The sequence below is a fragment of the Dromiciops gliroides genome, chromosome 5 (genome assembly GCF_019393635.1).
Source record: "Dromiciops gliroides isolate mDroGli1 chromosome 5, mDroGli1.pri, whole genome shotgun sequence".
Classification (NCBI taxonomy): Eukaryota; Metazoa; Chordata; class Mammalia; order Microbiotheria; family Microbiotheriidae; genus Dromiciops; species Dromiciops gliroides.
In genome coordinates, this window is record NC_057865.1 from 232,195,887 (window position 1) to 232,223,177 (window position 27,291).

Sequence of the window (27,291 nt, forward strand, 5' to 3'; positions counted from 1 at the left end):
AAACAGAAGGCATTCATCACCTTCCAGGTGACAAAACCTAATATATTAGATATACCTGTGCATCCACAATGGGTGTGAGAAAATTTGGGACCTAACACTCCAAGGACCTTACTATGCCTTTGCTATGTGAAACATGATCTTCTGGTCACATCTAATTCCACTATGAATGTATTGATACACCTTAAGTCAAAATTTTCATTAGTTTCACAGATCAGAATTATATGCATGTGGCAAATAAAAGATGAAGAAATAGATAAATCATATTCATTAATAATAAAATCATACTAATCAACATTTATGTAGTACTTAAATACACCAAACAGGTGATGCAGTAGATAGCATACCAGGACTAGGGTCAGGAAGACTCATCTCTCCCTGAGTTCAAATCTGGCCTTGGATACTTACTAACTGTGTGAACCTAAACAAGTAAATTAACCCTCTTTGCCTTAGTTTCCCCATTTGTAAAATGATCTGGAGAAGAAAATGGCAAACCACTCCAATATCTTTCCAAAAAAAGCCCCAAATGAGGTATCAAAAAGTCAGACACAGGGGGCAGCTAGATGGCGCAGTGGTTAAAGCACCGGCCCTAGATTCAGGAGTACCTGAGTTCAAATCTGGCCCCAGACACTTGACACTTACTAGCTGTGTGACTCTGGGCAAGTCACTTAACCCCCATTGCCTGCAAAAAAAAAAAAAAAGTCAGACACAACTGAAAAACAACCCAACAACAACAACAACAGCAACAACATAGGAACTTAAAAGTTTACAAAGCTCTTTAACACATTATTGCATATGAATCCTAACAACCCTGTAAGGTAGATGACATTATCCCCATTTTACAGATGAAGAAAATGAGGCAAAGAGAGATTGTATGAATTGTCCACAGATGCCACTGTGTAGATTTTTACATATTCGTGGAACAAATTTGACATCCAAAGGGCACCATGATTCAGACCAAAGGTAACAGTGTGATTAATCCTATGGTCATAAGACTGAACGTGATTTTAGTATTTTCAACTTCCAATTCTGAAGGAAGTGGCCAATAATAAACCTCTGCTTGTGATGCTAAGGGAAACATGAAAAAGAGAAATGTTCAGCAAAAGTGTTTGGCATAAAGGATGTCCAGTGAAGAGCCCAAATTGAAAAGAAATTCCTCATACTGCAGCTGGTGAGATCTTTCCCAATGTTTGGATTCACAGAAAACAAGTGGGGAGTGTTTTTGTGACCCCAAGTTTCTCCTTGAAATAAAAGCCATTTTTTTCAGAAGAATATTCTTCCAATGATGCTGTTTGGCTAAAAATCATGCATTACCAGTCTCTGAAGAATCAAAATCTCAAGTCACCCAAAGATCAGTGGAAAGACAAATGCTGTCCTTAAAATCCTTTAAGATATAGCATTTCACCATTGACAAAATAATATACAAAAACAAATATGTAAAAGATATCCTCAGAGAAATAAGACTGGAAAGGAAAAATATCATATAGGGTCATATAGGAAGAGTGATTGACAACCCATGTGCTACATGGGCATCAACACAATACCAAGACCTAGAGAACAGCCCCTCGAAAACTGAGTAGAAACCAATGATGATGAGCTCAATGAATGATTTTAGAAAAACATGGAGAAACCTACATGAAATAATAAAGAGAGTAATGAGTGGAATCAAGAGAACATTGCAGACAGTAGCGACAGTATTGTTTTAAGAATGACTTTGAGCAACCAGGTCAGACTATTATAAATATCCAAATTTACTGAAAAGATCATATGAAATAAGATGCTCTTTGAATCCAGAAAAAAATGACATAACATTTGTGTATTTGTATACACACACATATACAGATTTGTGTCTAGTGGTAGCCATCTCAAAGTTTGGCAGGGAGGGAAAGGAAGGGAAAAAAGAAAGTTATATGATAACTTTATTGTATATTTGAAAGGAATAGCAAGTTGTACATAATGTATCTGCAATTTCAGGTGCAGTACTCTTTTTCTATCACACTTTTCAGAATAAATAAACATTTTTTTAAAAGAAGCCAATGGAGGAGTTATGGAAAGGCACAGACAAAGGAGAGTCACATACATTAAGCAGATGTGTGTCTTATCATTAGAGGAAGTACCCATGCCATTTAGGTCAAAGATCCAGTGAAATCTTGAAGTATTTCAGTTTGTAGGTAAGCTTCATCTCTAGCATTCCATGTAATATCAAATGAGCAAGACTAAGGCTCTGATAATTATGCTTTGGTGTGCTATGAGTCTGGAACCATTCAAGGTTCCAACATTTGTTTGTTTGGGTTTTTTTGGTTTTGGTTTTGGTTTGGGGGGTTTTTTGTTTTGTTTTGTGTTGTGGTTTTTTTTTTGGCAGGGCAATAAGGGTTAAGTGACTTGCCCAGGGTCACACAGCTAGTGTAAAATGTCTGAGACCGGATTTGAAAGGATTCCATCATTTGTAAAGAGACAATCACCAGAAAGGAATAAAACTTACCATATTGTACAGTGGCTGACTGCATGTTCTCAAGGTGCTAAATAAGTTCTGTTGATGATGGTGGACAACTAAGTGGCACAGAGGATAGAGTTCTGGGTCTGGAGTCAGGAAGACCTGAGTTCATATCTAGCCTTAGACACTAGCTGTGTGAACCTAAGTCATTTAACCTCTATTTGCCTCAGTTTACTCCTCTTTAAAACAGGGACAATAATAGCACCTACTTCCCAGGGTTGTTGTGAGGATCAATTGAGATAATGGTTGTAAAGTGTTTAGCATGGTGCCTGGCACATAGCAAGCATGATATAAATGATAGATATTATTTTATTATTAAGAATTAAACAACTACTGCATGGTGATCTAAAAGAAAGTGATCATATACTAAAGAAATACATCAAATCTATACCCTTATGCAATGAAATTGCAATAACTTGTCAGCGTTGAAAACTAGTGTCAATGAACATGCATTTTGACCCACTGCTGGGTCTCACTGCTGGGCATATGCCCCAATGAGGTCAAAGATAGAAAGGGCTTATATTCATCACAATACTCACTATAACACCTTTTGTACAGTTAATTCTCAATTAGTGCAAAATATGAGTCCTGTGTAGGGGTCACATAATTTGAATTTGCAATGGGCTGGTACCAATTACCATATTTTGCATATAATTGTAATTTCAAATACTGAACATTTAAATAATGTGACTACTTCCTGCAATTTGTTATTCACACTAATAGGGATACAGCTGAATTGCAAAAAACTAAAAACAAAGTAGATGCCCATCTGTTGGAGGAAAGCTAGATAAATTGTAGTACATTTATATAATAGAATACTGCAGTGTCATAAGAAACATGAAGAATACAAAGAAGCATGGGAAGATTTCTACAAACTGATACAAAACAATATAAGCAAAACCAGGAAAACAACATACATAATAATGACTACAAAAATGTAAATTAAAAGAAAAAAATGAAATTGAACACGGTATAATGATAATCACCAGAAGAAAAGATGAGAAAATGTATCTTCCTCTTTTCACTGCAGAGATGAGGGACATTACATAGACCAAAAGTTTTTTACACTTTGTCATGGACCTCTTTGGCAGTCTAGTGAGCCCAATGGACTTTTTTCCAGAATAATGGTTTATTGCCTAAATTGATCATTGTAGGACATGTTAAATTTAATTTAGAAGTTAGAGGGAAAAATATTTAATTTTTTCCCACCAAAGTTCAAGGTTTAGCACTCCTAATGTAGACTGTCAGACTCAGTTGATATGTTGGTTAATTTTGCTGAACTTTTTTTTCTCTCTTTATTTTTTGTTAAAAGGGATAACTCTCTAGAGTGAAGGAGAGATTCATTTTGGAATGATGGTGATATTAAAAAAGGTCAATTTAAAAAAAAAAAGAAAACCAGTTACAACCTTGCCAACTGATAACAGTGGTAACGGACATAGTGGCAGGAGACTCCTGAAGATGGCTGGCTTCAATCAGAACCAAGAGAACATGGAACCATAAAACTATCTACAGAGAGCATCAAGACTTTCAGGAAGTAGCAGCTGTCATCAACCAAAGCACTGGAAACTTTGTATAAAATCAATGTAGAAGAAACTTCTAGTTGCAAGTTTGTCTTTCAGCTCTCTGAGTACAAAGAGAAAGAAATCCCACCAGCAGCAGCATCTTCAAGTGAAGTTAACAACCTATCATGATAAATGATGCATCATTATGAGGAGAGCTAAAATCTCAAGCTTACTGACAGCTCATTTTTTCACTTATATTCCTTTCAGGAAAGATGTCCAGGAATGGGGTAAAGGGGGGAGTAGATGAGAAGAAGGGGAGCTGAGTAATTTTCTTTTTTAGTCTCCAAGACTTCAGCTTAAAACATGAGGAAAATTTGTAAGCCTTAAGTGGTATCCCTGAAAAAAAAAATTTACTTTGAAAAAATGTCAGATCTGAAATAATAGCAATGGCTTCAGGAAGAGACTGAGACACTAGCAAAACTAATTAGAAAAAATGCTTCTACTCTGCCAGACTCTTTTGTAACTGCCATGAGCCCCTTCTCTACAAAAGCACAAGGAAAACACCATTTTAAATAGAATTTTAAATTTTAATCAAGTTGTTACTGGGCAAAGTATCTTTTAATGTAAAAAGAATAGAACTTAATTCATAGTCTCCTATTGTTTCTTTGAGTTCCTCCTCTGACTTCTCTCTTGACAAGCATTCCTATAGATAACACAACCAGCAACAGTGCCACCTTGAGGACTGTAAATCAATCTATGTTTATTATTGTTCACCTAGGGCTCTGGGAGGTGTTCCAAAAGAAATCTGTCTTTCAGGAGCTTATAAATAAAGAATAATGATAGATGCAATAATACGGAACTATAAGAAATCTACTATTGGAAAATATATGGAGAGGGGTTATTTATGTTGTACCTAACACTGCCTACCAACACATACTGCCTGACCTTTCTATGCAAGCTATAAGAAAGACAATCGGCTACATTCTGAAAATGAAAACACCAGCCTCTATGAAGAAGCGATGTGTCTGGAAGGTACATGCTTCACCAACTAGTGTTCTATTTCAGTTTATGCTATTGGTTTCTCTGTAATTGCAACATACTCTCCATTCCCTCTATAATATGTTTCTCTCTGCCACCACCCCCCCAAAAAAATCCTTTATTTTTAGAAGTTAGATCCAAATTTCATTTCCTCCCCTAGTCATAGGTTCTGTTGTCACCGAATTTATTTTCTGGGATATAACTACTATTCCCAATGACCTCTACCAATGTAATGGCTACTGACTTTTAATCATTGATCTCAGCAATAATGGAAAAACTACCTCAGCCTTCACACATTCTATTTACAATAATAAAATAAAAGAACAATCCAAAATTTCTCCTATTCCAAATGTGTAAACAGATACTATGAAATATCAATACTGTAGGACTTTTTTTTTTTAACTAGGCCTTCTGCTTTGTTCAAAACCACTGTACGTGATACTCCCTTGATATTTATAGTAGACCCTAATATAGGGATGTTATTTGGTCATCTCAAAGTTACTTTGGGAAGAATGTGACACCTACTGAGTAGTGACATACAGTATCGAGCTATTCCTGCACTTAACAGATAATTAGTACAATACAAAATGTTTGAGGGAATTTATAATAAAGTTTCTGACACTTAAGCAAAAATTAATATATGTTAGCAAAATGCTTTTCATCTCTTTCAGGTAAACACTGACAAAATGGAGTCCTGAAAGGAGTTAAATTGTGTATAATGGCATAATCCCTAGTCAAAATACATTAGGTTGCCAGTGTGAAATCTCCAGAATTACCACTTATCCAGTGCTCACCAAGAAGGTTATCAGATGCTTGAAACGAGGCTAGATACACACTATATACCATTAATAACATTGGCATTTTCCCACACGAAATCAAGCAAGAGCATATGACTATACCCACATTTGACTTAGTAGAAAACCACATTTATAACCTACTTCAGTTGTTAGCCTGGTATCCTCAAGTGGTTCTCCATCCAAATACTAACTAGACCTGGCCCTGCTTGGATCCTGAGAACAGTCAAAATCACAGAGACACAGCCTTAGGCCAAACAAAGACTTAAATACAAAGTTTCTTTTTTTAATATATCAAGACATTCATACTTAGCCAATCCTTAGATTTTGTTTACAAAGTTGATATTTTTATCATGGGTGAGACTCCCTCTGAGAGGCAAGATGTCATTGTGAATAGAATACTGAACCTAGAGTCAAGAAGACTTGGGCTCTGATTCTACCTAAGTCACTTATGTGACTTTGAGCAATGTCTCAATTTCCTTATCTGTAAATAAGAAGGGGGACAGCCTCAATGATTTCTCATGCTCCTTCTGGCTCTAAATAAAATCTACCATCCTTTTTCAAGTTTCTAAGTTATTTACTTCAGTGTCTTGTTAAAAGCATTTTATTTAGTGGAAAAGTTTTAAAAGACAATTTTTTTGGTGTTCAGCTCATATCTAGAACACTATAGATGGGCAGCAATCATTCTAAAAGGGCCCATAAATTGATTTGTGATAGGTTGAAATGATGAATGAACTTCAAACTGCCTTAAATAGAAGTCTAAAGATTTGCCCCATTGTGCCCAGGCAACCGATCATGTGAATTTTCATCCTGTGCTTCCCCCATATGATGATTCTGATGTATAGTATCCAACCTTGCTTAATGGACTTGGGGCATCATCTAAAAGAGGGAACTATTGTCTCTAGGCCCTAGAATAAAGACAGTTTATCAGGCAGTATTCATCTCTCCTCAGTGCAAACAGCTCACATGCGACAGTTCAACCAGATTTCAACTTTAATGTTGAAGCTCAGAGTCAAACCCAATACTTGGTAAAGAGGTATTTCATCCAAGGAAACAAGAATGGATAGAAGTGGGGCAAACATTTTTCCCAATGCAACGGTTATGAAGCCTGCTCCAACATCATCTTCCAACAGCCTGTTATGTATCTTAAAAGTCACCCAGGGTCCCATCACAGTGACACAAGTCTCCTAGATCTGCTTTATCCTCTAACCTCTAGGGTAGTAAAATTAAGAATAAGAAGAAAGGGGGCAGCTAGATGGCACAGTGGATAAAGCACTGGTCTTGGATTCAGGAGTACCTGATTTCAAATCCGGTCTCAGACACTTAACACTTACTAGCTGTGTGACCCTGGGCAAGTCACTTAACCCCAATTGCCTCACCAAAAAAATTTTTTTTTAATTTAAAAAAAAAAAGAAGAAGAAAGAAGACGTAGCTCTTCTCAGCAATGCTATGATTCAAGACAATTCCAAATGATTCAACATGAAAAATGCCATCCGCATCCAGAGAAAGAACTATGGAGTTTGAATGCAGATCAAGGCATACTATTTTCATTTTGTTTTTTCATGGTTTATTTTTTGGTCTGTGTCTTCTTTTACAATATGACTAATATGGAATTATGTTTTGCATGAGTGCACATGTATAACCTATATCAATTTGCTTACTGTCCCAGGAGTACAGGGGTAGGGGGATAAAATGCTTATAAATGAATGTTTAAAAATGTTTTTACATAGAATTGGGAAAAATAAAATGTTAAAACTAATTTTTTTTATTTTTTTGCAGGGCAATGAGGGTTAAGTGACTTGCCCAGGGTCACACAGCTAGTAAGTGTCAAGTGCCTGAAACCGCATTTGAACTCAGGTCCTCCTGAATCCAGGGCCAGTGCTTTATCCACTGAGCTGCCTAGCTGCCCCCTAAAACTATTTTTAAAATAAAATAAATATAAATGTGAAATGAAGAAAGAATAATGCATTTATATAGTGCTTTAAGGTTTGTGAAATGTTTTACCTATATTATCTTAAGGGCAGGTAGGTGCACAGTGGATAGAGCCTGGAGTCAAGGAGACAACTTCTGAGTTCGAATCTGGTTTCAGATATTTAGTGGTTTGTGACACTGGGCAAGTCACTTAACCCAGTTTGCTTCAGTTTCCTCATCTGTAAAATGAGCCAGAGAAGGAAATGGTAAACCACTTGAGTATCTTTGCCACAAAAACTCCAAATGGGGTCACAAAGAGTTAGACATGAATGAAATCTTGGTTGAACCTCACAGCAATCCTGGGAGGTAAAAGTTATTATTATCATCCCCATTTTACAAATTAAGAAACTAAGGCACAGAAAAGTTAAATGATGCCTGAAATCACATAGCTATTAAGTGTCTGAGACTAAATTTGGACTCAGGTCTTCTGGACTACAAGTCCAGCACTCTATGCACTCTGCCACTTAATGAGAAATATGCTCTCTACATATCCTTCTCCTGACACAAAGTCAACCAACATCAAACTGTCTTCTGTCACCATTTAAACTGCTTTATTTTTTTGTTTTGTTTTATTAAGAGAAAAATACAAAGTTCTATCACCATTCAAATTGGTAGATTTCTGTTTATATGTAACTATTTCCTAGAGAAATATAGCATCATTTTATCACTGGTAGTTAGAGAGAGGTAAGGATTTGAATCACTAGCTAATGACTACAATGAACAGCAAGAGTTCTCTTTTTTAAAAAGGCCTACTTGCCAGACCTTAATAAAACTGTACCTGAATGAGACATGAGAATCCACCTTTTAAGGAGTCTGACAAAAAACACAGATCATCACTTCTTGGAAATCAGGAGAATCTCAACCCTGAAACCTTGAATTTTGCTACACATTTTAAAAGAGGGTCTACTTTCTATAAAAGCTGTGTGGGTGGATATGGAGATATTTGTGTGCATTTGTGATGAGAATGAAGGGATGAAAGATGGAGATCAAGGCTTTTTACCTTGCGAACAAATTGTTGGCATGCAGGGCATATTTTCAAGCAGTAAAGCTGATGAAATCACAGGATGAATAATTATTGCAACTACCTTAACAGTCAGAGGAGAAAATGAGAGAAGGCAGATGGATGAAAGAGACAAAGGAAAGAGAATAGACACACACCATATATACATATGTATATACATGTATATATACTACATACATACATATATACATACACATATGTGACTTATTCCTCTATTTGGTGTAAAACCAGGAGACATCTCACCTGATTGAAATCTGCCTCTACTAGAAAATTTTATTTTTAGAGTCCGTAGTTTTGGTTGTTGTTTTTTTTAATATTTAGCTTTGTGGTGTTGTGGTGGAAGCAATATTTGTCTTATAGGCTAGTCTTTTTTCCCATATATAGCAGGGAAACTGGATTCTGGTCTTGATTGGTCCAGAGGGCTAAGATCAGAGCCACTAATATGACTTCTTGGTTCCTTGGGACATAAAAGACCCATCCATGAGGAATCAGTACCCTTCAGACTTGGCAGATGTCCCATTGCCACACAAGTCACCACACCCAACACACTCTACTGATCAGATGGGTTTCCTATGGAGATGAAGGAAAACAGGAACCACTGCTACATCCTTCCTTAATATCCTTTCCATCCTATTGTTAAGCAAATTTCCTTTTGTTAACTATTAGATGGTGTATGAATATCTCATTTCTGTCTAATTCAAATCTTAAGCATCAGGACATCCTGAATCAGGCCCAGCCTAGGATGTGTACACATTTAAGTTTAGATATGTATTCAATAAAATTAAATTCCACAAACATTTGGTAAGTACATATTAAGCATAATGAAGGCACTGTGTTATTCCCTAGGGATGAAAAGAAAAAAAATTTAAAGTCCCTCTCAAAGAGTTTATATTCTAATACCGAATTTAGCTTGTAAACAGATAAATAAACACAATATTACTTGAGGCAGGAGGAAATACTAACAGTTTGGTAGCTCCTGAGCTGAGATTCTAAGAAAGCTAAGAGACAGAAATGAGGGGCAAGTAATTCTAGCCAAGGAGATGGCCTGAACAAAAGCACAAAGACAGGAAATAGAAAAATAAGTATTATTGGGGAGATGCACATGGGACAGTTTGACTGGAACATAAAGTCCTCAAGGGAAAGAAAATATGTGAGACATCCTGGACTCAGATTGTGTAGGATGAGTAGTTTCTATTTTATCTTAGAAAACAGGGAGCCAATGATAGTTCTTGAATAGGGAAAACGAGAGCGTTGACCAGTGCTTTAGGAAAATTATTTTGTCAGCAGTGTGGAGAATGGAACGAAGAGAGAAGAGACTGGAGTATTACTAGTTAGGAAAAAATGTAATAGTCTAGGCAAGAACTGATAAAGGACTGAACTCAGGTGATAGCTGAAAAGGTAGCCAATATGAGAGATGTTAAGGATGGAGAATCAACAAGACTTGGAAATTGATTGTATACATGGAGTGAGGAAAAATGAAGAATATTATAAATGTTGTAATTTATATATGTGCATATATATAAAGAGTTTTCTATATTGGGGATAAAGCACAAATGTGTATTCCTTATCATTTCATTAACATAGGAGTATCTCAGGTCATTTAGACATCCAGGAAATACGTCTTTCTCCCCACCAATAACAACCACCACCCTTCTCACCAGTGAGATAAACAAGAAAAGGCTAGTTAAATAAGTAGCTAAGCCTTTCTAAAACATCAATTTGCAACAACAAGTAAGAATAAACCTCAATCTTTACATTTCTAAAGGTAGCAGCACACCTTGGGAATTCCCTGGAAAACATCATAAAGAAAGAATGACAGTATTTTATACTTCTGCATATTTTTCTATTCACTTGAGTTGGAAGGCCTTGCTACCATATCTGCTGATCAGTCTGGGACATTATAGAATAGAACAGAAATGGAATAGAAATGGGATATGGAGAGAGGGACAGAAGGAAAGGAAGAGAAAATTTGGGGATGAGGGAAGAGCAGCGGGCAGCTCCCTAAAACTTCCCAGTTATATTCATTTTTCACTCACTATTCTTCCTAAGTTCACATTGCCAGCTTTATAGCCAGAGGGTAGATAACCTTGCTGACTTTACCATGAGGTTTATGGAAGGGTGTAAATAAGCATTCACTGAGGATGTGAAAATCAAGAGATGACGATTAGTCTCAAGGTGCCCTTACGTGTCTGATTAAATGAAAAAGATTTCCGATATCAGTGTTGGATGTCTTTGGCCATGTATAAACCAGGCAAATGGTCATGGGAAAAATAAGATGACATATTAGACACTTTCTCTAGTCTCCAATAACTCTCAGGAAAGAAAAAAAAAACTCCAAAAGAGAAATTATGTGCCAGATGGAGAGCAATTTGCAGCTGAATTCATAGAAGGAAAAAGAGAAAACTACAACAATGTAAAAGCCTTAATGAATTCACACCAAAGAATGCTAATCCTTAAAGTGAGTGTTCATCTACCTCTCCCCTCCCCAAAACCTCCTTGGTCCTGACAAGGGCATACAAACTGACCCAAGGACATATATCTACAGCCCACATTGGAAATATCCCTCCCCCTGCTACCAGAACTTTGCTACCATACCTCAGTTCCTACTCACCCCTCACTCCCCAACTTAAACAAAATGGCAGACACTGATTCTGCCCAGATATTGCAAGGAGATTGGGGAAGGCAAATTTGTTGTCTTCTGCTTCAGGATGACCCTGTGTTAGGGACACCCAAGACTGTAGTGACTACACTAAAACACACTTCCCACCCTACCATCACCATGTAAAAATCAGCAAATGATGATTTAGTACAACCAGAGATAGAAATGAAGAGATCCAAAGAGAGTAGGAGGGATTGAGGGAGGTACAATATAGATGGCTACGCTTAGTCTGAAATAAGGGAGATTGAAACTCAGCTGAGCTCAATTCAACCCACACCAGAAACTATTCAGGTCAGGAACCCAAACCAATGTTCTCTAAATCTTCTAATATGACCTAACAAGACCACTTTGCAGTTCGGCCTGAAGAGTGTACCCACCACGAAAGGATAGGAGTAAAAGAATGGGTAATGGGAAATATTTAAAAAAGCCAAAACACCAAAGAATTCAAGAGGAAGAAAACTCAATAAAAAGTAAGGGCACAAGCAAATAAATCAAGTAAATCCTCAGACCAGCAAGTAGAGTAACTATTAAAAGCACAAAGTACCAAGTTACCTTAAGAAATATTATAAGAAAAAGGAAAGTGAAAAAAATACATCATAAAATATAGAATCCTGTGAGCTCCCAAGACAGCATAGAACAATAACAAAAAATTCCAAATGATTCAAATAAATGAATTTCATAAGATAATAAATTATGACTAAATACCCAGATACACATATGGCTCTGTAAAATCATTGCTTTGGGAGCTCCCTCCAATGAAGTAGATTGCAACTCATTGATGCCTTCCCATCCTGTGTGTAACGATTGGAATAACGCCACCTGCTGGATACTAACTGTAGAAGAGTTCTGCCCATGAAGAGAAGGTCTTTGAGGGCAAGACCAGGAGTCTTTTCTTTGGTATCAGGAAGTGACGCGGACTAGTGGGAGGAGGAAGGAGGAGACGGAGGCGCTTTTTCCTCTGGACTCTGGTGGAGAGCGGAGCTAGAAATGTGCTCTCCCTTTAATAGATAGGAATCTAGGCTTTTCTCTCTCTTTACCAAATTCTTATTCTCCTTAATAAATGCTTAAAAGTCTAACTCTTGCTAAAGCTTATAATTTATTGGCGACCACTCATTGGATGTTTTGGACAGTTTGGCTAGAGTTTTAGCCCTTAACAGATGGCTGACCACGAAGAGGAAAGCTAAACCTCAGTCTTCTGATCTTCTGGTTGGGTAAGAAATTTCCCCTACACTCTCCCTTTAACTGCTAAGTACTGGCGTACTGGCTGTGTTTTCCCTTTAAATTTTTTCGAATGGACCTTTTAAACTCCCTAATTACCCTATTTTTGATTTTAGTCTGTTTAACCAGACAAATGGGAGATAAGATCATGTTAATGCTTTGTTTTTGTGGATTTTCTATTTTTCTTTTTATTTTTGTTAAAAGAGCCAGCAACTTACTCACACAAGGAAATATCTCTCCCTCTCCCAACCATGCTTTTTCAGAGAAACCTGAAGAGATTCCTGCAGCTTTTCCCAGTTCTAACACTAATTGTTGCTCTAATTTTGCATGCCTGGAGGCAATGACCCACCCTCTAGAAGCTTTTAATCCCCTAGCACCTGGAGGCAAAGTGGGGGAAGAGGAATCCAGGCCTGAGTTCAAAATCAAGTCTGATTCAAATTGCGCTGGTCCCTCCCCTCCTCCCCAGACCCCACCCTCTACTCCTCCCATGGCCAAGCCCATTGCTTCCCCAGCCTGGGAAGTCCAGAGATCTAATGCTCATGCGCAACTTTCTCTAACTACATTTGCTGCTTCAGGCTCAGCCCTTCCCCAGCCTGGCTGTGCTTCTGAGACAACTTTAGAAAACCCTTTAAATTCCACATATGCCTGTTTTGTTCATAATTTTGCTAACCTGCTTTTGTCTTTAATTAGTAATCTTATAAAGCATTTGTATGGTGAAAAGCCCGACAGACAATATAGAGGGGTTAAAGAAGAAAAACTTAAGCTGAATAAGAATGACAACCATCAACATAGTTCAAGACTCTGCTTCTTTTGCCATGGAAGGGTATATATTTTAGAGAAATGTAGAAGTAAGCAGCAAGGTATTGATATGAGTGTTGGGGATTTTAGATATCGGAATCAAAAGTGTTCTGAATTCACTCAGAGTAATAGTATCAGTTCAGAGGTTACATAGGATTTCTATGCTATTACATATGCATTTTGAAATTAATGGTATGGGTTTATTTTCATAGAGATTTTCATGCTTTTGAGATTGTGTCTTATACTTAGTTTTTAAAACAAGGAGAATATTTGTAAAAGCTTTTTATAGTCATGTGATCAAGTTTATATTTTATAATACTCTTATTAATATTAGGTTCATATTCATTTAGATTTCCCTAGTTTGAATTTCATTGTCTTTTATTGTTCCATGTGTATTTTTCTCTATTTATTCATCTCTAATTTTGAAACATTGCAAGATGGTTTTGATTTCATAATACAATGTTAATTCTAGGAATATTGTGCTCCCATATTCTGAGTTGTTTGTTTTTGTTATTTTTTCTCAACTGATTATTTGATCAAACTCTTTGAAGCATTTCCCTGGCAAATTGGTTGCCATGGCAAGTGTAAAGAAGTATTATTTTTGATAAGCATATTCAAAAAAAAAGAGGGGAACATTTGTAAAAGTTTTCTTGTTTCAAAAAAAAAAGTTTTCTTTGAGATTCTGTTGTGCTTTAACTTGTATTTAAATATGTTCTGATTTTTCACAAAAGTAATTGTATACTAAGTAAAAAAAAGGGGGTATTATTTGAAATTGTTGCATAATTATATATTGTGTTCTGAGTCAAGATGTATTCACATTTTTTGCAATCATTTATTATCCTCAATTTTTAAATCCATATGAGACTTGGATTATGGGAACTTATCATTTAAGACATTAATTGCCTTTATTCTGAGTTATCAGATGTCAGTTGGCCAAGATGCCATCCAATCACAAGAGGAATACATGCAAGAGCAGACACTGAACTGTCACATGAGGGGAGACATGCATGAAGTCAAGGTATGGCCAAGGGAACGGCTTTTGACAAAAGTTGAGGTTGGATTCTCTTGGTTTAATATTTTATTTTATTTTTCCCCACAATATTGTACAGATGGCTGGAAGTATTGATCCCACCCATCTCACTTCTACACCTGGCTTCTATGCTCCCTCTAATATGCCCGATGCCATGGACATCTCAATTCCATGCATCTGATTAAGTCTGACTCAGTTTCCTCCAATATGTTCGGTGGCATAAACATATATTCCATCCACCTATTTTAAACCTGGCATACTGCATGGGCAGTATATATTGCTCAAGTGTGGGAATGCTCATATCCCATCATTTCTCTGTTCTTTTATGGTAACCCCCATAATTATCTCAGGTGTCATGATAAATACAGTGTTGAATTTGGCCTTGACACCTGTTACCAATTATATTAGATTTTTTAATTTCTCATAATGGCATGAGGATAATTAGGCAGATGATGCAAAAAGTGATAAAACAAAGATAAAAATTATTTTTATTAATTAATATTGCAGCAATTGTCTTCTCAATTACCCTCCATAAGGGGGGACTATAGTAATATTATAATTTTAAAGAATGTTTCAATTTTTGTTTTATTATATGTTTCATGTGTAACAACTAAGATTATGAATTCCCTTAGACATGTTTTTGAGAACTTTCATTGTTTGATTTGATTATTGACAAAGCTATTTTAAAGTTGTGTTAAGCTCAATTTTGTAGGAAATTTCCTGGCTGATTACCAGTATCCACACATCAACCCCTGAAAAGACTTCCATTCCACGACTACACCTAGAGGACATCTGAGAAAAGACTTTCAGAGACTTTAAATGAACAGTTTTGATTTGTTGTTTTTGTTGCTTTTTCTCTTTCTGTTATAATATACACCATCTGTAACATGTATTCTCTGCAGAGGCCCTCCCTTTGCAAGACTAATGTCAAAGTGTCGGTTCATGAGGACAAAAAAAATCGCCCCTCTGGACAAAACTTTCCTCTCTTCCTTTTCTATATTGTTGTTCACATATTATTAGTTAGCAATAGTTATTATATTCTTTTTACTGTTCCGTCAAGGAAACATTTTGTTTCTTGAGGAACAACAGGGGGGACTGTAATGATTGGAATAACGCCACCTGCTGGATACTAAATGTAGAAGAGTTCTGCCCATGAAGGGAAGGTCTTTGAGGGCAAGACCAGGAGTCTTTTCTTTGGTATCAGGAAGTGACGCGGACTAGTGGGAGGAGGAAGGAGGAGACGGAGGCACTTTTTCCTCTGGACTCTGGTGGAGAGCGGAGCTAGAAATGTGCTCTCCCTTTAATAGATAGGAATCTAGGCTTTTCTCTCTCTTTACCAAATTCTTATTCTCCTTAATAAATGCTTAAAAGTCTAACTCTTGCTAAAGCTTATAATTTATTGGCGACCACTCATTGGATGTTTTGGACAGTTTGGCTAGAGTTTTAGCCCTTAACATGTGTGATGTCTATCCATGTTCATCCAAAAGTTCACCACACAAGGTCCACCCAATGTGCTTAAGGTCTTCACTTTCCCCTGACCTTAAGAGAGGATCAATAGAGCACTGTGACTGCCTTCTGTAAAGTTGCTACCTGTACAGGGCTAAAATTCTAGCTAGACTGTCTAAAAATCTAATGAGTGATCACCATAAATTATAAGCTTTAGCAAGAGTTTAGACTTTTAAGTATTTATTAAAGAGCATAAGAATTTGGTGAGGAGAAAGAGGCCAAGGTTCTTTCATCTATCTATCTAAGGGAGCCAGCATCTCTGTTTCAGCCAAGCTGAGATCCCTGGCAAAAAAGAGCCCCTTGCCCCTTCTTTATCCCAGAAGCCTCCCGCAAAAACAGAAACAGGGCCGTCCAAACACACACAGTTCCAAGCTAATTGTCTGGTAGCTTTGATCGACAGTACCCATGAGCAAACGTCACTTCCTGATGCCAAGGCCACATGGCTTGTCCTCAGGCCAGAGCTCTCAAAAAGTTCCTCCCAGCAGGGGGTGTTATTCCAACACTCAAACTACCTATTAATCCTAACCCTAGCAACGCAACCAACCATTTTCTCTTTCTTCATATTGTTCCTTAATTGAATACTACTCAGAATTTAGAGCACTGAAAAAAGAATTTTAATTGATTAGGAAAAAAGTAATCCACAATGGAGAATTTCTGTGAAGAGAAAGAGAGAATAACATATTTTGAATACAAAAATGTTGAAAGAGAACAAAATGTGATGGAATAGAAGCAAAAGACAACAAGATTGTAGGTTACAAGAACACACAATCTTTATAAAAGCCAAAGTATTGACCTCAAAGACAGTATTTTCAGACACAATTTAAGGATCATTGGTTTCCAAGAAGAACATGAGAGATCAAAAAACCTGAACACTATAATGCAAGAAATAATACAAGAAAACTTCCCAGAATGTCTGAATACAGAAAACAAAACATCAATTTCAAGAACCTTCAGATCAACTCCTCCTCCACAACCCCCAGCCATCCCCTGTCCCCCCACAAAAAGACTCTACATGACAAACTGAGAGAGATAGTGCTTAAATTGAACAATTCGAATAACAAAATCAAAATCTATAAGTGGTCTGGAAAAAAAAGGATTTCAAATATAAAGGAAAATCAAATAACACAAGCCTACACACTCACCAGGAACTGTAGTAGTGGATGAAATAATCTATTCCCAAACAACATGAGGTGAAATCCAAAATGACAAAATGAAACCCTTGAAAATGTGAGTTTAAATCATCAGTGAAAAAGATAGACTGTGAACAAAAGAGAAGCATTTGAGGAATTCTTGAAAATAAAAGAAAAAGTCATGAGCAGAATTGCAAACTTGCAAACACCCCAAACAACAGAAACACAAGATAAATAAATTACCAAGGAAAGAATAAAGAATAAAATACAATACTCCATGTTTAAAGGTTATTGTTTTAAAGAGAGAGAGAAAGACTGACCTATTGGGGCAGGGGGAAAAACGAAAGATATTAAGTGATTTTCTTTAAGTACACAATGAAATAAAGATGCAAGCAGAACTTAAAAGAATTCTAAGAGGAGAAGGTAGAAGAGCAAAACTAAAATCACATGAAGTAAACTTCACAACCCCCCTACATGTGAATCAATGTTTTATGGGATCCCAGTGCAGAATAGGAGTGTGCAGAAATGGGGACAAAGGAATGATGACTTTTTTTTTGGGTGGGGCAATTGGGGTTAAGTGACTTGCCCAGGGTCACACAGCCAGTAAGTGTCAAGTGTCTGAGGCCGGACTTGAACGCAGGTACTCCTGAATCCAGGGCCAGTGCTCTATCCACTGTGCCATCTAGCTGCCCCAGGAATGATGACTCTTAAAGTTTTTCTGCTAGAGTGGTCCCAGGAGAATTGAAGAGGTAGCAGATTGAATATGGGAGGTGGGCATTGAATCTGGGGAAATGGAATCTCACCCCAGTGGGGGAAGGGTATCTTACTAAAGATCACATTCATGTGAGGGGAAGGACATACGCCTCCTCTGGACTTCATGATGGAGGTCTTCTGACAGTAGTTGGTGTATTGAGTAACCACCTTTTCTTAGAGTGTTTACTTTTATGGACAACATTCTGGCCCAAAAGAAGGAACAGGTGGGCTCCTACAGGAAGATGAAGCCCAAAATGATTGAGGTGAAAAGGGTTCAGAGATGAGATGGTATAGCTAGGGGGAAGGAGAATAATCATGGGGAAAACAAAAGGTAGAAATAAATGGCATAATTTGGAATACAAAGTAACTTCTACCATTGGGTGCTGCTTCTATCCAACAATACTCCCTCACAAACACAAAAACACAAAAAGTTATGTTGGGTTGAAATTTATAAGGGTAACAATGTTTAATAGGAAAAAAAGGAAAGAGAAGAGGGAGGGGGAAGGAGGAAGGGAAGAGAGGGGAGGAAAAAGAAGTCAGACAAGAAAAAATGAGAAGATGCTAGACCCAGGCATGGCAACCAGTACTGTGTTCTATTTTGCATTAAAAAAAGCAATAGACATGGCCCATATATTAAGCAGAGCTCAATAATGGAAATTCATATTGGCCCTTCTCAGAATTTCTGAGATCTAAAACCTCTGTGGTCTATGTTGTTTTTTTTTAATCCTACTTTTGCGAAAAAAAAACAAATTTAAAAGGGGCAGCTAGGTGGTGCAGTGGATAAAGCACCGGCCCTGGATTCAGGAGTACCTGAGTTCAAATCCAGCCTCAGACACTTGACATTTACTAGCTGTGTGACGCTGGGCAAGTCACTTAACCCCCATTGCCCTGCAAAAATGAAATAAAATAAAATAAAATAAATTTTTTAAAAGTCCTACCTTTGCAAAAAAAAAGTATTGGTAATATTAAAAGTATGTGGGGAAAAGACAGTATTCAACTCTTGGAATAGAGTATATAACTAACTAGTGTTTGCTTTTAATTTGCCAATGGGACTGGATTACCTGTTCATGTGCATTTATGTGTACCCAAATATCATGAGACAATTATTTATAATCTTCTGCCTGAATGTATCCAAAACCTGTTTTTCACTCAAAAAAACCTCAGGGTTGAAATATAGCTATACACAGATGTCTATATGTAACAATCTATGGATATATCTCTATATCTAGCTATAGGTCTTTTTGTATCTACCACTCTCGATAGACAGTTTTACAGTTAGATATAGATATAGAGAATGTCCCAAAACTCTTAGTGCAGTTCTAAGCTATGATATATAACTTTTGGGACACCTTGTTTATCTCCAACCCTGAGTTTGTAAATATATAATTATTTACATATATTCACATATGTAATAAATCTATATTATCATATATTAATTCTATTTTATATATACATGTGGCTATATACCCATATATAGATTGTTCGTGTATTAAATAAATATCACATGTATTCATATGTATACACACACACACACACACACATATATATATATTTAAGTTCTTTCTATCAGAGTTAAAATATTTTGAATGAATTTTAGTGGGGGAAATGCTTTATTAACACAAACCAAAAATATCTTGACATTTATTTTGGGAAAAAATATTTTATGATGCTTTTTTTAAAATGAGAAAAAAATGCCCTACCAGCATTTGCCAAGGTTTCTCAAAGTCTCAGAGTTCTTGGCAATGTATTCATTCATCTTTTTTGAGATTCAGTCAAGGACCCAGGACATGGGACCATACCACTTTCCATTTTTAGAATTTTATGTTCTGGAAATGCAATCTGATATATAAAAAAGTTAGTGGTTAGTGTAGGTCTTTCATTTAGTTTAGCTGATGCTTGCTCTTTTCCCTTTTTATAGGTAATTTATTATAAGTATAATTTTAAACCATAATGAGTTTATAGAAATCATTTTAAAACTTTAAAGAATGAACTTCAACATTCTGATATGTCACAACATAAACATTAATGGGTTTTTCAATTGTATTAATTGAATTTCCCTTTCATTTCATTTATAGTTGCGTGAACATCAAAAAAAGTGAATGAAAGGATAATGTAATAAAAATCTGGTGATTTTTTTTTCTAAATGACATTCATTCTAGTATCTCAGAAGTATCAAAAAGAAAGAAAAATGAAAAGGAAACCCTTTTTAGTTTCAAACTCCAGGAACCCTACAAAGGAGTCATGAGGCAAGCATCTTTTGGAGACAATGTCTCTTACCCTATAACAGATCCCCATTTGTGAGGCTTGGCATTCAGTATTGGTTCAATGGGAATATAGGTCCTTGAATCCTGAGGGCTGGCCTCCAACAAAGTAGGTCCGTGTTCCAGAGCTCTGAATACAGCCAGGCTGTAAGTTTTATGAGTTAAGGTAGAGATGAGCATCCAGTCACAGAAGGATTCCAGACATTTTAGGGTTGTCAAATCAAGACTACAAGCATTTAACACTTGCAATGTGGTAGGCACTGTACTAAGCACTAGGGATACAAAGAAAGGCAAAAAAAGTCCAGGACTGTTGTTCCTATAAGATTTGGCCTGTCACACTCTCCTGTATCTCTGGTGGGACCAGCCAGGTACTCTTACCTCCTAGGGGTTCAGAAGGCCTGGTGAATAAAGGGTCAATAGTTGGTCTAATTGGGACAGGACCTATGATGACATCAGCCATGAGGCTAATATCCAAGGGGAAATTGAAAAACTCAGATTTAAACTTAGGTCATCTTAGTCCAAAGTCAGGGGTTTGTGTTTGTTTGTTTGGTTGGTTTGGTTTATTTTGGGTTTTTTCCCTACTATACAATGCTACATTAGAGTAGATACTAGCAAAAAAAAAAAAAAAAAGAATAGACACTAGCTCTGTGACCTTGGAAATGTTGCTTACTTCCCTTTTCTGGTCCTCAGTTTCCTTACCTATAAAATGAGGAAATCACGTAAGATTTCTGAGGTCCCTTCTAGCTCTAAATCTTATGATCTTATGATATCTGAGTATATTCCAAGACATTACCTTCAACCAGCGAGATAAATTCATTAAATAGAAAGCCCCCAAACCATTTCCTCAATATGAGAGAAGATATCCATGCATGTGCATTTATGTGAAAGGAATGTTATGAAATTCATCACAAGTGGAATCCAGTTTCTCCACAAGCCAGAAGCCCATATTCAAATACACCAATTCAACTCTAGCCAAAACATGTCACTTTCATTATATAGACATGATTATAAATTGGAGATGTCTGTTTTAATTGGCTTCATACAGTACTCTGCAGAGTACTCAGGAAACATTTTTAAATGATTTTGATAAGGATTAATCAGTTTTGATCATTTAAATATTTTAATTTGGTTCAAAATTTCTTCCAGCTCAGATTTTTACAGATTTTGTCCCACATTAAATATTACACAAGTAAGAATCATTCACCAGTAAAAATAAATAAGCTCTTCCATTCAAGAATCTCTAAATTAAATGGAATAACACATCACCATGCCAAACAGTCTAACATGTTTCATTTTCTACATTACATATCCTTAGTATACTTCTGAAATTCAATCAATGAGCATTATTCATCATTTATAGTCCAAGAGAAAGTAACTATTAAAGTATTTAGATTGGAATCATTAAAATTGTGAGATCTATTTATTGTATCTTTTTGGATAAACATAAACACTGTCCGTGGAAAAAGTCTATTATATTGCATTTGTGATAGCCTTCTTCTACCTGTGCATAAATCATAGGTAAAATGGGAAAAGTTATGGTTGATGAAGTGACTATATAGCACAAACACTCCATTGCTCACTCATTCTATAAAATTCTCATGCAGGATTAAATAGCAAAGACTGAAATAGGAAGGAGGGGATAAACTCAACCACTAGAGAGATTCTGGGCAGAAGGTAATATGGTCCCCTGGAGGCTGCCACCTGAAACTGACCACTGATCCCTCATTGTGTACAATGGAACACAGGATCACTCAGTCTCATCAATAATGGATTTACTCCTTTCCTATTAATGCAAATTTCCCTTCCGGCAACACCTAGAAATATCTTTTGCCTCATCAACAGGTTCGGCTGTTTATTGATCCTATTTTCTCTGTCTCGCTGCAGTTTGACTTGACCTATCATGGCATATACATTTCTGTTTGCCTCATAAATGGCTTTGATATCTCTATTAGCAGGTGGGCCATCGTCATTTGACCCAACTTTATTCTTAATGGAATATGGCCCATGGGTTTATGCAGCACCTGAAAGATACGCAGAGTATATTATGAGATTGTTATACTCTGAAATTGTCAAAGGAGGTAGCACTGAAGTGGGTAACATGGTGCGGGGGAAATAATAAGACCATCAAGTTGGTGCTGTAAGTTTGCTTTGGAAAATGAGTACAATTTCCTCTCTTTTACAAATGAGGAAACAGGGACAGTTAGGTGGCATAGTGGCCTGGAGTCAGGAGGGCCCAAGTTCAAATCTGACTTAAGACACTTACTAGCTGTGTGTCCTTGGGAATGTCACTTAACCCCAATTTCCTAAAAATAAATAAATAAATAAATAAGGAAATAGAAGTAAAAAGAAGTGGTTTTGGTGAAGTTCACACAGAGAATAAATAAGCAGCAGAACTTGGGTTTAAATTCATGTCATATTCTAAATCCAGTGTGTCCTTTCCATTACATTACATTGACCCTGCCTTTTGAACTAGAGGGTTAGAAAATTATAATTAGAGTTATGTTTGAATAATAGCTCTGCTATCTACCACCACTGTGCCCTTTGGAAAGACACTTATCCTCTTCAGAGCTCCATTTCCTTATTTGTAAAATGAAGGAGTCAGAAGAGGGATTCCTAAGATCCCTTAATAGCTAATAATATGTAGCATTTATGTAGTGATTTAAGTTTGGAAAGGGGCTTTACATATGTTATCTTATTTGATCCTTATAGCAACCCTATGAGGTAGGTGCTATTTTTATTAACATATTTCAGATAAGGAAATTGAGACAGAGAGAGATTAAATAAATGTCAAAGGTAGAATTTGAACTTGGGTTTTCCTTACTCCAAATACAACATTCCAATCACTGCATCACCTAGCTATTATACATGATAATTTTTTTTTGAGAGGGTAGCTATGTGGACCTGAGATTTCATCAGTGTAGGAAAGTTCCAATGTAAAAACTCACTTTATCAAGAAAGATTGGGCAGATAGGTGGCACAGTGGATAAAGCACCGGCCCTAGATTCAGGAGGACCTGAGTTCAAATCCAGACTCAGACACTTGACACTTGACACTTACTTGCTGTGTGACCCTGGGCAAGTCACTTAACTCTCATTTCCTTGCAAATGAAAGAAAGAAAGAAAGAGGGAAGGAAAGAAGGAAAGAAAGAAAGGAAGGAAGGAAGGAAGGAAGGAAGGAAGGAAGAAAGAAAGAAAGAAAGAAAGAAAGAAAGAAAGAAAGAAAGAAAGAAAGAAAGAAAGAAAGAAAGAAAGAAAGAAAGAAAGAAAGAAAGAAAGAGAAAGAGAGAAAGAAGGAAAAAAGGAAGGAAGGAAAGAAGGAAGAAAAGAAGGAAGGAAAGAGAAAGAAAGATTTATAACTCATCTATAAATCATAGTTTTGTAGAGATATTTGTGACATCAAGAAGTGACTTGCTCAAGGTCACACACACACACACACACACACACACACACAGAGCATAGGAAGAGGCAGGGCTTGAGGCTATGTCTTTCTTACTTCAAGTCCACCCAGATTGCCATTATCTCACCCAGCCTCTCTATGAACAAAGTTACATACTTTGTTATCTGTATCTTTTGCTTTTTCTAAAAGTTTTCATCTTGAAGGCACTTTCAATTTAGATAATTCCACTGAGGACTTAACACTTATAAAAAGCGTGCCTAAATGTGCCACTCTGAAGATAGAAAACATTCAGAAATATAAATTTGTATTTAAATGCTGGACCACGCTGACTTCACTTAAATGGCAACATCAAACAGCGGGAGACAAATCAGAGCACAGCTTGAAATTATAGTTTTAACTCATCTGATTATATAATTTTAGGGCCTTTCCTTTAAAAATCAATATCTCAAAGTATTTAATTCTTTTTCAGTGGCTCCTCATCTCTTTCCAAACAATGTCTCCCCCGTGGTTCCCAGAATGATATCTATAAGCACTATTTCTACAGTAATTATTTCTAATTTTCAAACTTAGTGAAACATCTGCTGCATATTTATGGCAGTAACATTAGAAAAAATCAGTGAACTGAAAGTAGAATAATTTAAAATATGCAAATGCTGACAAAAAAAATGAATTTTTCCCAGGCTGGACCAGGGACTTGAGGAGATTCTATTTTCTGGGGACTGCTTCTCTACTTCTGTGATTGCAAGATAGGGAATTAACATGCAGCATAAAGCTTTTGGAGATGGCCTTGGAAGCAGGATAGGTACTGAGAGGATTACAATGGTTGGTTTCTCCCTGTTAGCAACTCCAGTATGATTAGGTAAGGGAGCAGAGGTGAAAATAGATTTGCTGTCCAATATAGATATCCAAGTGAGAAGGTCCCAGGTGTTAAAAAGGAGGAGGGATAGGAGAGAGTTTCAGGAACCAAGTAAAAAGATCCCTCTAATAGGGATTGCTAACCTATTTTGTGACATTTACCCCTCCAGAAGTCTGGTGAACCCTATAGACCTCCTCTCATAATAATGCTTTTAAAGGTAAAGAATAAAATACATAGGATAACAAAGGAAGTCAATTATATTGAAATGCAGTTATCAAAATATATATTTTTTTAAAGTTCCCAAAGTTAATAACCCCTGCTTGGAGGGCGGGGTGAGAGGGGGAGACAATGTTGCCCTTGAGGTTGCACTTGCTGACAAATGACTCCCTTGTATCCAGAAACAGCTTCGCATCTCATTGTCCATGAGCATGCAACAATCTGGAGTCCTTTGTATTTGCTTGGCTCTGTCACAAGCCAGACTTGTGCTGCAGATTTTTTTTTTCATTTCTCTTTTCCCCCTTTGCTGTGGTGACTTAGAATCCTGCTTCTAATGTCCATGACCTTTCCCCATTCTCAGCATCAGCCTCCTGTCTTCCACAATTCCATCCCAAGCCAGAGTGGAAATGACTGACTCTAAACCAGATCCTGCCTTTGTCTCAGATAGTTTTCTGTTGCCTTCTGCTGACTCTGCTTTAAAAACAAAAACTGAGACCCCTTAGGCTGACTCTTAAGAAATTCCAGTTTATTATATCATCCAGCCCAGGGGAAAATACATATTTGCCGCGATCACTAACATGATTAATGATTGTTTATATAGAACATTTTGTCTAAGCATCTATCTCCAAAAAAATAAAACGTTCTATTTAAATCTGTCTAGATATACTACACATTCTTGTTAATCTAACCTCACTTGAGACTCCTTCCTAACTGATTGCTTTTCCACTTCCCCATATACACTGCTGCAAACTAAGAAATTGGAGAGCATTCTCTCTGAGTTCCCTCTTCTCTTCTTTTCATCCTAAAACTCCTTGATGTTTTCTTCCCATCCTATCTCACTTTATACAAAAGAAATGAATGATAGAATGAAAAGGCACTTGTGACATCAGATGTGTCCGGCATTGTGCTAGATACACAAATACAAAAGTGAGACCCTCTCCCCCCTGAAGAAACTTACATTCCAATAGGGAAGAGGCAACATATATAAGGGAGTGATCATTAAGAGGGGCATTCTAGTCTGAGAGTCACAAGGATGGTGTGTGGAGACGTGGCACAGCTAAATCATCATGACTTTTCCAGGAGTATGGAGCATCATTTATAAAGAACCTCAAGAACAGAACAATAAAACCAGCAAGTTCTTAGACAAGAGAAGCTGAGAACCCTCGATGTCTGTGTCAACTTCCTAATGCATTTGCTGTGTGGCCTAAAGCAGGTAGTAAAGCAGTAATGTTCCCTTTAAGGAAAAGAATATTAAAGCTGAGTCAACTCAAAAAGTTGCCTGGCAATGGAAACTTTATCTACGAAGTTTATAGACTGGAACTTTTGGTCAAACTAATCAGCTGCAAATTACCTGCATGGAGGCATGATTAGAACACTCAATGCTTCTGGGATTCCAAAGACCATAAGGTTGTAGCTGGACTGAAGGCAATTGAATAGAAAGTTACAGCTTGAACTTTTGGGAGATGATCTTAAGCAATCAATCAACAAGCATTTATGTGGCTAGGTTTTTCCATTCCCATTCACACACTGCTGAATGGAATTGCTGTACTGACCAGATATACCATAAAATGATGTTATCTAATGGGACCTTCACAGCATCAGGGCAATCCTATTATGTATTCCCTATTTCACTCCCCACAGAAGCGATTCCAAACCTTCTCTTCTCTCTTCAAGTATCTCATATCTCTACCTTCCTCTGTCTGCTGTGAAACTTGCTTCTTAATTGACTAAGAAAACTGAGGTCATTCTCAGTGAGTTCCTTCTTCTCTCCTTTTCTTCATCCCACAACTCATTGAGCTCACGTCTCCAACCCCTCTCCTCTATTTGTCCCCTCTGTGATAAGAAAGTGACCTTCCTCTTTGCCAAGACTAGTTCCTCTACATATACCCTTGATTCCATCCCCTCCCATCTTCCACAGTATATTGTTCCCTCAATCATCCACCATCTCTCTCGAATCTTAATGATTTCATCACACAACTGAAACTGCTCTTTCCAAAATGACCAATAATCTTTTTTTCCAGGGCAATAAGGGTTAAGTGACTTTCCCAGGGTCACACAGCTAGTAAGTGTCAAGTCTGAGGCCAGATTTAAACTCAGGTCCTCCTGAATTCAGGGCCGGTGCTTTATCCACTGCACCACCTAGCTGTGCCACCCCCCCCCCAATAATTTCGATTGCCAAATCAAATGTTTTCTTCTCAACCTCCATCCTTCTTGAACTTTGCTGCATTTGATATGGTTAATTCCCCTCTCCTCCTACAAACTCTCTCCTTCATGTTTCTGTAACACTTCTCTCAGTTCTCTCCCCATCTGTCCAGATGCTCATTATCAGTTTCCTTTGATGACTCATATTACTTCCCCTAACTGAGAATGCAACCTACAGCTCTGTCCTGAGCCCTCTTCTTCATATACTTTCACATTTGGTGACCTCATCAGTTCCTATGGATATAATTATCACCTTTATGCATAGGACTTTTATAAATCCAGGCCCACTCTTTGACCTTTGCTCCAGTATTACATCACGAACTGCCTATCATATGTTACAAACTAGATGTTCCATAGGTTTGTCAATTCATCATGTCCAAAAGAAAACTCATTATCTTTTCTCCAAAACCTGCCCCTCTTCCCAACTTCCCTATTTCTATTGAAGGTAC

At 37.0% G+C, this 27,291-nt stretch overlaps 1 protein-coding gene across 4 annotated transcripts in view; it reads right to left on the reverse strand.

Annotated features, from left to right (window-relative positions):
* The window catches only part of TAFA2 (TAFA chemokine like family member 2), a 578,300-nt gene that overhangs the window by 308,230 nt on the left and 242,779 nt on the right, over positions 1 to 27,291 (reverse strand). Inside the window, exon 1 of one of the 4 annotated variants that reach the window (XM_043968343.1) lies at positions 7,830 to 7,860. The exons of the other annotated variants lie outside the window; for them this stretch is intronic. The gene's annotated coding sequence lies outside the window, so the exon portion shown is untranslated. Of the gene's footprint in view, positions 1 to 7,829; positions 7,861 to 27,291 lie in introns of those variants that run through there. 4 annotated transcript variants of the gene reach the window in all.